We start from the raw sequence: 9,545 nt of genomic DNA, 5'->3' as shown, positions 1-9,545 counted from the left end.
AAGCAGACTACAAGGGTAAAAAGCTGATCAGGTGAGCTGAGAGGCCAGGAAACTGGCTGGTTTGGCAAAGCAATCTCAGAGCCTGGAAAAGACACGTTAGGAAAAACTCTGGCATCTAGAAGTGCTGTCCGTATGGAATATCTTTGTATCCTGTGCTCCCACCCTGTGGATGAGTAACCTCTGGTGATGTCAGTGGGTGTTATCCCCATGTCTGGAGGGTAATAGATTGGGCCCGCATAGAATAAGTCATGCCTCATTTTCTTTTGAGCTGGAAAGTCATCTGAATTTCCCTTAAATGTTTCACAAGGGAGATGAGAGGGAGGAAGAGAGGCTTAATATTCCTTTTTGGTTGCATCACTTGCATGTTTCACAGTCAGACGGCAGAGTCCAAACCCAGAGCATTGGAATTGTTTAAATGACAACAGAGTTATTGCTTAGCTTCTCAAATATTTTGGCTGCTCACATAGTCAGACAAGCTGCTGTCCTTCCCGCATCGAATGTACTCATGGGAGAGCAAATGGCAAAGAACATGAACATCCCGCAGTAGAGTGCCAGTGCTTTCAGCAGGGAGGTGCCAGCTGTCATTGGAAACGAGTTTTGAATTTGTTGTGAGAATTTTTATTTTTAAGGAAAATGGTTCTTCAGAAAGGTTATGAAAGGAATGAAGCCCAGGGCAGCAATTCAGCAGTGTTTACTAATGATGTTTATGTTTTTATATTATAAAAAGGCTAGTTAAAAAAAACTGCTTCTGACAAAACTCCTTATTGTATGTAAAAATACATACATTATGGAAAAGGAAAAGTTGTCCCAGTTCTTTTATGTTCATCAGCCTTGAGTGAATATAACTAAAAAGAAGGGAAAAAAAACAACAACAAACTTGTGCTCAGAAAACATGAAGGCCTAAACGTGAAACTTTTATGAGTTGTGAACATGGGAGCTGCGCTGTAGGAAACTTCCAAGGAAGTTCTGCAGCTTTCTAGTGGGAGTCTAGCATAGAGCTATTTCAGATGTTTTAAAAGGGCTGTTCTTTCTTCAAGTAAACACTTCCTTTGCCTTAAAAAGGAAGAAAGGGAGGGCTGGGGAAGACGGAGAGAAATAACTAGAGCAAATGTTAACATTGCAGATCCCAGGGATCTGCAGAAGCTACACAGACAGGGAATAAATTCAGCTGTAGCTCAGCCCCGTGCAGGCAGAGGTGGTGAGTGTCAGCCCTGGCACCTGTGGGCTGACAGCGCAGAAAGCAGTGAGATGTGGGAGGCCTCAGGGCTGCCCTTTGCTTTCCTCGTTGTGTTGAATGGCCTTCTTCCTCATGTTAGCCTTGACTTTGTCCTTCTTGTCCTATAGTTTTGGCTGTGCTTTACCAGACCTGGCTCTAGATAAGAGTATTTCTCTTTGATTGAATAAAGCAGCTCCACAGCCCATCCATACTGAAACCTGATTCAATACATCCTCTACTCGCAGCCGCTTTTCCAACATTGCTGCAGCAGCTCAGATTTGATTTTTGGGTAAGGGTGATTTGCATGCAAAGAAAAACTACTTCAAAGTATGTGAAGATAAGGGGCTTACGTAAAGCCCAAACAGCCCATGGTCTGCAGGATAACTGCAGTAGCTTTTTCATCCCAGTCAGAAACCTCAGAGAAGTACCGGAATGAGAGAGCACTCCAACTGGAACCACACAAAACAAGCCTTTAATGAAAGCAATTGGAATAGCACTAAATAAAGTGTTTTAATGGAGCTCCAAAGAGATGTGTAAAAGCTGCTAGTAAAGTCAATTGAAGGCCTGTCACGGCGCCTCCGAATTCCCTTCACAGCCCTCCTGCTGGCAGCAGTTCAAGTCTCTTTACAGTACATTAGAGGTAAGCGTAACAGTATTATACCAGGCCCTTTGAAAAACTAATAAAATTTTTCTTCCTGTGAGAGAAGCCCACTGCTGCTAGGAGAGGAACTGCATGCCCTTCAGTTGAGGATCATTTGTTTCTGAAGCCTGGATGAAAGAGAGGTCTTTTAACAATTCTCAAAGCCATTGTTCGTAATCCTATTCCCTGTGCTGGTCTCCTAGTAGCAAGGGACATTCGTTAAAATCTGCACAAAATCAGGCCCAAAAAATACAGCTCCATGCCCTAAAAGTCCTTTTTCCGATTGCCTGCACTGGCTATGCTGTACCTTATGCCCTATATCACCACCTTGCTAGGAGGCTGTGCTCTTTTACTTGGGCAGTAGTCTGTAGCTCTGCAAGGACACAGAATCACCGAATCACCAAGGTTCAAAAGACCTCTAAGACCATCCAGTCCAACCATCCACCATTTTTTTGCACTAAACCACGTCCCTCGGTACAACATCTAAATGTTTCTTGAACGCCTCCATGGATGGTGACTCCACCACTCTCTCGGAGAAGTACTTCCTAGCAGCCAACCTGAATCTCCCCTGGTGCAACGTGAGGCCATTCCCTCTAGTCCTACTGCTAGTTAAATGGGTGAAGAGGCTGCTTCCTACCTCACCACAACCTCCCTCCAGGTAGCTGTAGAGACCAACATGCTCGCAGGACTAAGTGCATGAGGTGAAGCTCTGTTTTTCCTTCAAGGCACGAGGCACATCTGGGGGGAACTCTATAGAAATTCAGCACAGTGGATCATGGGGAGCAGTGCCCTTGCCCTCTGGCAATGTCCACACTTCTGAAGCCCTGTGGTGGTCTGGGCACCTACAGCACCCCTGCACCAGGATTCCTCTTAGTGGGTGAGCACCTTAAAAATGAGCACCTGATTGCTTCTACTGAGGGAACTACCGCCCTCCTTGGCCACATGCCATGGATCTACACCCACAAGAGGCTTATCCAGTGGGAATTTTACCATGGCCTATGAAATAACGGAACAGCATTAAGTTCTGTTTCTCCCAAGCATCCCAGATCCATCTTCTGTAGCTGTAGAGGTGGTAACCCAAGAACAGGCCTGAATGCAAAAGCTATTTACAGTGCACCTCTGTGCTGAGGCTGAGTATGTATGGCTACAGTGTATGTAGGGTATGAGAAGATTATTGGTGTGATCAGAAGATTTGAACTGACAAAAAGAGTTGACAGAGAAGACAAATTCTCAGAATCCATTAGGTAAAATATTCTGAAAAAGGATTTTCATATTTCATTTCCACTGTCATTTTCATTTCATCTGTTCTTTGAATTTCAGTTTGACTCTTGCTATTTTAACTCATACATTATAATGCAATCCATCCATATTTGTACCTGTCATATATTTTTTATAATTTTCTCAAAAAAAGACATAATTACTGCTTTCTGCAAAATGTACTCATTTTTTTTCATAACAGTATATTTTTTTTTATACGGTGCCATTCAGATGGAAGATTTTAGGTAGCCCTCTTGACAGTCATTTGGAATAGATACTTCACCAAAAAAAAAAAAGCAATAAAGCATCATAAGAATTATCCTGATCATCCTAGATGAGGTCCAAAAATACCCCATATGCTGTCATCATTGTATTTTGTATGTCTCATGTATTTTAGAAAGAAGTTATTGAAAATATGTTTCAGAGGATTCTTAGAGTCACTTTTAAAACCTTCCCTGTAAAGACCATAAGCATAGCTGCATAACCTTTACAGGAAGGCTATTAAATAAGCTAACTTAAGCTTCAACAGAAATTTGAAGATGCTACTCATTAGGTCAAGGTAAAAGCAATGACACTTGGATGTGTTGTGAGATGTGGGACATGAGAAATGATGCTGGTCCATAATTACTCTGTCTAATGTCTGACCTGGGTCTGAAGAAAGGGATTACTGTATGCAATTACAGCTAAAGGCATATCTTCTAATGGGGAAAAAGAGACAATGTGGTGGCCAAAACAGATAACAAGTGTTAGATTGCTGAAAGCCCTACATGAGCACAAAAAAACTTTCTCACAGGCACTGGATTAGCAAGGTTGTGCTGAGAAGGATGAAAAAGTATCTACAGTAAATGTGTTAATCTCCTGTCTTGCCGTTTTAGTCCCGAATTTGTATGCAGACATAATTCTGTTTAGATGCAGACAGATGGAGAAAACTTTTAGCTGTCATTTTTGCTACATTTTGGACAATCAAAGCATCTCCCCGTTGCCTCTTCTGCTGCACCCAGCCTTGGATATGGATCACTAGTGACACATAAAGATATGCTGTGCAATTCTCTAGCTTTGTTTTTACTATCTGCCGTAACAAGTAACAAAGATTTGTGCAGATGACTTATCAACTGTTGCTGGAAAGAGAAATAGGGAGAGTGAGTAGCCCCGAAGTATTAATAAAAACAAGCATCTTCTCTGGCAGGCTGACTGGGTTGGAGCTGTGGATCTAATTTCCTCTTCTGTGGGCACACTGCACATAAGCTGGTTAACGGAGCACGGCATCAACATGGGCTCCAAAGGCCTCTAAGCTCTGTGTCCATAGCAGCTCTTCTTGCTAGAAACAGAGGGTAAGAAAGGCGAGCAGAACATCTATTGTTTGTCTATGTCATGCCTTGGACGGGAAGGGCCCTGCCCATGATTTGCAGCGATGTATGGTCATCCACTTGATCGAGCTGTGATGAAGAGCAAGGCAGAAGAGAGGCATGAGGTCATCACGCATTTGGAGAATGGAAGATTGAAGTAGAGAGGTAGTTTTAAGAAAGTTTTAAATGCATGTACTGGCTATTGCAGCCCACTGCATACACTGGCAATTCTGGATATATATTTCATTATGATCTTAAATTTAGTGAGAGGACCTTAAATCCTGTATGTGTTGAATAAACTGTCCCATGGCAGTGATGTAACCATTTAGAGAATGCCTCAGACAAATTCTGTCTCTGTTTATCTCCCCATTTAAGAAGGCAGCAGGACAGTACTGAGCTAAAAACTGGCAAAGGTCCTGGCAGAACAGATATGGGCTGGGCTTTTGAGATTGCTCTTTGCTTTTTCACAGTTCGGGTGCAGGAGCCCGCTATTACGGTGCCTGGTATCTGGCATCTGGCAACAGCGCATATGCTGCAGGTGATGCAAGCATTCCATTACCACTGTGTTCTGCTAGTGTATGCAAGGTGCCTCTCTACTTTCCACTGAAAAATCCTGTGTTCTGGCAGCCGTTTTTGTGTGAGAAATGCTTTTGAGCTATCCAGAATAATTGGATGTGAGGATTACATGTTTCAGATGAACTTGGGTTTGTTCCATTTGAACTGTAAGTGCAGTGGATATTCAATGGTCCTATGAAAGGAACTTACTACCTCACAGCTATCATACAAACAAGACCCTACAGGATAAAATACAAAAGAAATGAGGGAAAGATTAAGTGATTCATAGGCTCAGGTGATTAATAGAGTGAATAGGTTTTGTTGTTGTTAAAGAAATATATATTATTTGGAAAACTCCTCAAATGTACCCTTTGACTGTCTGATTCTGGTAAAGTACGTGTGAGTTATTTTTCCTACTGTGATTCCCTTTGATTTTCCCAGCTTCCCTTTCCTTTCTGAAGGCTTGACAGACTAAAAGCCTATGTCCTTCCTGCTTGGCTCTTTTTCTGCTCATTTCCCTCATACCGTTACTTTGGTCTTTCCTAAACAAATGCCACATCTCATGGAAACAAACTCAACTCTTATGTAAAGGGTTTGACCATTAGCCTCTTGTCTTCATGTCTTCTCAGAAGAATGAGTTGAGAACTTTGTCCCTCCCAAAGCATGGAAAAGAGGGAGAGGAAGGTAGTTGATGTAAAGGTTGATGTAAACACAGGAGTTTCAAAACTTAGTTACTAGCGTGGTGTATGAAAGTAATCCATACATAGTAAGCATAGTTGAAGCTGTAACTGCCTGAAGGTTTATAACATAATTGTTAATGGTAAGATTCATGGGGAGTAATATTTGTGTGAGCAACTTAAGATTTGCAATCCACAACAAAGTCTACAGATGGAGATTAGAAATTTGCACTGTGGTGTATGTACATTTTCTTAGACTATATGGTATATTTTTGGTAAATTGGTGAAGCTGATGGTCAAATACTAGTGACATTTTGGATTATGAGTTAAGTCATGAATCCATCTTTCTGAGACCATGACTGTTCTCTTTTTTTCCCTCTGCATAGCTTCCTGCCCTCTCTTTGGTCTTCACCTAACTTTTCTCCTTTTTATGTATATTTAATCTGTGAGTGCATTGCAGGTGCTCTGTGTTTTAACCCCATCCTTGTTCTTTGTGCAAGAACAGGAATTCAATCATCACCTCTCTCCAGGGAAACAATACCTTCAAGGTAGAAACATCTTCTGGTTCTCCAGGAGTCAAACAAGTCTTGTAAAATATAGGCTCTCTCTGTCTACTTCTGAAGGGATTTTCTATCTGTAAGCAGATTTGAAACAGCAAGCAACAGCCACAAGATATACTGGATCTTAATTAGAGGAGAAAAGAAAAGTAAAACATGCCTTTGTGTATATCGAATCAGTAGTGCAGTGGAGTAAGTTGTCCTCCAAATAAACATCTTAAAGTCAAGTAAGGACAGAAAAGTCCAATATAGAGCTTGCTGTCACAGCTGACACAGATCTCTGCATTGTCTGCTGAGGTGGCTGCTGTATGTGTTGACTGAGTTGCCATACTTGCATAATTCCATCACTAAGCCTTAATGGTGTCACTGCAAGTGTAACCCTAGATATAAAAAAGCAGAATCTAACTTTAAGAATGAGGTTATGTGATTTCAATATCATCCAGACTTTTATTTCTTCTGTTACCGAGGCCGCACTTCTGAATAGCTCCTCTACATCCTGAAGCACCGTCTAATCCAGTCTACAACATATGACCCCTATAGCCATCCTGTGTTTTCATCACTGGTCCATGGCCACTAAATATTAACTGGCAACTCAGCAGAGTTTCTTTTTTCAGAGGGACCATCTCTTCTGGCTCTTGGCAGTAGTCCTTGATGCAAGTCAGACAAAAAAAGCCCCTGTGCTTTTTTGTCCAATATTGATGATCTAGATCATATTTATATTTCTAGAGAAACGCCTCTTGAGGGTAGAAATCGGATTTTGATAATTCAGCATTTTCCTCAGTCAGAAGTCACGTTTTGCCAACGTGGCTATTGTTTCATCTTATTGTAGCAGAAACAGCTGATAAATTCTGCCAGGTAATATGCAATTAAAATCATTTGTCTGGCTTTTCATCAAGAAGCTAAAAAGAATAGGTGTAGGAAATGACAAGTTTATATGCCTAAAAGTAAATTCAATATAAAGCACAGGGGCGATGTATCATGTAACGATCCTACTTTACTAAAATGAATGCTAGTTGAAAATTGTGTGTGACAGCAGTGAGTACATGAACGTTATGTGAGGAACTAATACTTGGAACTAGTATCTTATTTCATGCATTTCAACATATACTGCTTAAATATACAGACGGGAAACAGAGCAGTAGAGCTGAGTGTTATAGCATTTCATTTAAAGTAAGTCTTGAAGTGAGAAACTTTTTAATAAATAGCCCGAGTACTTTCATCTTCTACTATGCTTAAGAACACAGGCACTCTGCTGCTTTACTTTGTCTGTTTTTAGATTATTTTGATGTGTACCTTAGCACTTACATAACTCACATTTTTAGAATCCCATCTCATTGCTGTCTGCACTGAGAGCAACTCTTGGTTGTTTTCCTGTACTAAAACTACTCTGTTAGAAATAACGTGATGTGGAAAGATGAGAAGCGTAAGTGTCCTCTGGTCTCTGTGTAATGTTCTTGGAGAGGAAAGAGGAAAATACATGTCTGGGAAGGTATAGAATGAGGAACTGAGCAGGACCAGAAAGCTGGCTGTTAAAAAAAATAAATCACCTCACCAATTTCAAAATGCATTAAAAATAAGTCCTCTTTAATGTAGCATATAATCAACTCTTGGGATTTTCTGTCACAGGATGTTACCGAGGCAAATAGTTAACAAGGTTCCAAAAGAAAGAAAAAAAAAGATTTGTATAAATAGTAGTAGTAGCACTTGAAGCTTTATTAGTTAGACCAAAGAATTATAAGGGTTGTGGCAAGTCTTTCTCTTCAGGGCATAAGCAGAGAAGAAAGGATTTTCTGCTTCATTTTCTAGCATATATTATAGAGTTAGCCAGAGGCACAGGAATTTGATGTAGACCAAAGACCCAGCTCTCTGAAGCGCTGGCAGAGATCGATGTCACGAGCCAGACTGTGAATTGGTTGGGCTAATTGCTTTGCTGAAGTATGTAATTCCTTGTTTTTCTCTTATGAGTGGTTTGGTTATAGATGATTATGGGGTGGATTGAAAGTGTATGGTCTGATAGTAGAATGCTCAGAATTTCAGAGATTTTCTGTCATTCCATGTTCTTAAATAGATTGCGGTGTTTAGTGGGTGTCTTTTTGTTGATTGTTGGTGACAATCTCAATAGCTAGTAGGCAACAGCTACTAAGTGAGCTGGGTGAAAATGATCTGCTGCGAGCGTGACGTGAGCGTATATTTTCTATAGTCCTGCTTTGATGTCATTTCTGAGATCACATAAACTTCCACAGACCTGATCAGATTCTAGCTGGAGTAAATTCATTCTTTTTCTCCTTGACTGCTTGAAAATGAATTAAATGACTTTCACAGACATGTAAAATATTCTGCATTTCTTGCCTGTCCTCCAAATCATGCTGAAGTGTTAGTGATCTCTGAGGGCGCTTGTCAGTTCTTAGCAGTGAAATATGGAAAACTGAAGCCTGACTTGCATGGGCTAGCCCAGATGCAGAAGCATAGGCAGAAGAGCTGCATCAGATACTGCCATAAAAGCATATGCATTTGTCTTGCTAAGAGGCCTAGCCTGAGTGCAGCCCTGTCCTTAGAAAGCATGCCAGGTAAGCCAGTATCTCCACATTGTATCTCCACTGTACAAACTGGTTCATAGCAGGAGGGTATCTCTGTATTTCTGTCTACTTTAGGGCAGATTGGAAGTAAGAGTAGCTGCATTTAAGTCCAGGTTGCATTTTCAGGTGGGTGAAAATAGTGCTGTCCATAGCTCACATTTATAGCATTTGGGAGGAAGACTTATAAAATCTTTTTTGGGGCAGTAAACTGGACTAGAAATAAAAGCAGTGACTGGCTGGATCATGAGCAGTCTGAATTTTCCAAGGTGTTTCCTAGATTAGTCAGTTCTTTACAGCTAGAAACCTTGAATTGAGAGGGACCAATGTTCTCTTAGTATATTGCTGTAAGTATAACTCATAGATTTATGGGGAGCTCAAAGTAGTCTCCAGAAAGAGCCACACATTCACAACCTGATGATGAAATTTAACACTTTGTTAAGAGTGTTCAGAACAGTCCAGCTCACTTCAGGTGCATTTATATTGTATTCCTTCACTTGAACCTAGGTAGAAGCACAAGACTGGCAAGTAATGGCTATGAACTGTTCAGACAGTATGTGTGATTTGGAATGCACATGAGCAAGGCTGAGCAGGTGTGTACCTCAGTAAAGTTCCATACCTTCATAGCCAAGTTTTATCTTAACATAATAGTCATAGAATCATGAAATCATTAAGGTTGGAAAAGACCACTAAGACCATCTAGTCTAACCACTATCCCATCCCC

The sequence above is a fragment of the Gallus gallus genome, chromosome 2 (genome assembly GCF_016699485.2).
Source record: "Gallus gallus isolate bGalGal1 chromosome 2, bGalGal1.mat.broiler.GRCg7b, whole genome shotgun sequence".
Classification (NCBI taxonomy): Eukaryota; Metazoa; Chordata; class Aves; order Galliformes; family Phasianidae; genus Gallus; species Gallus gallus.
The sequence above is the reverse complement of the archived record's forward strand: the minus strand, read 5'-3'. Positions refer to the sequence as shown.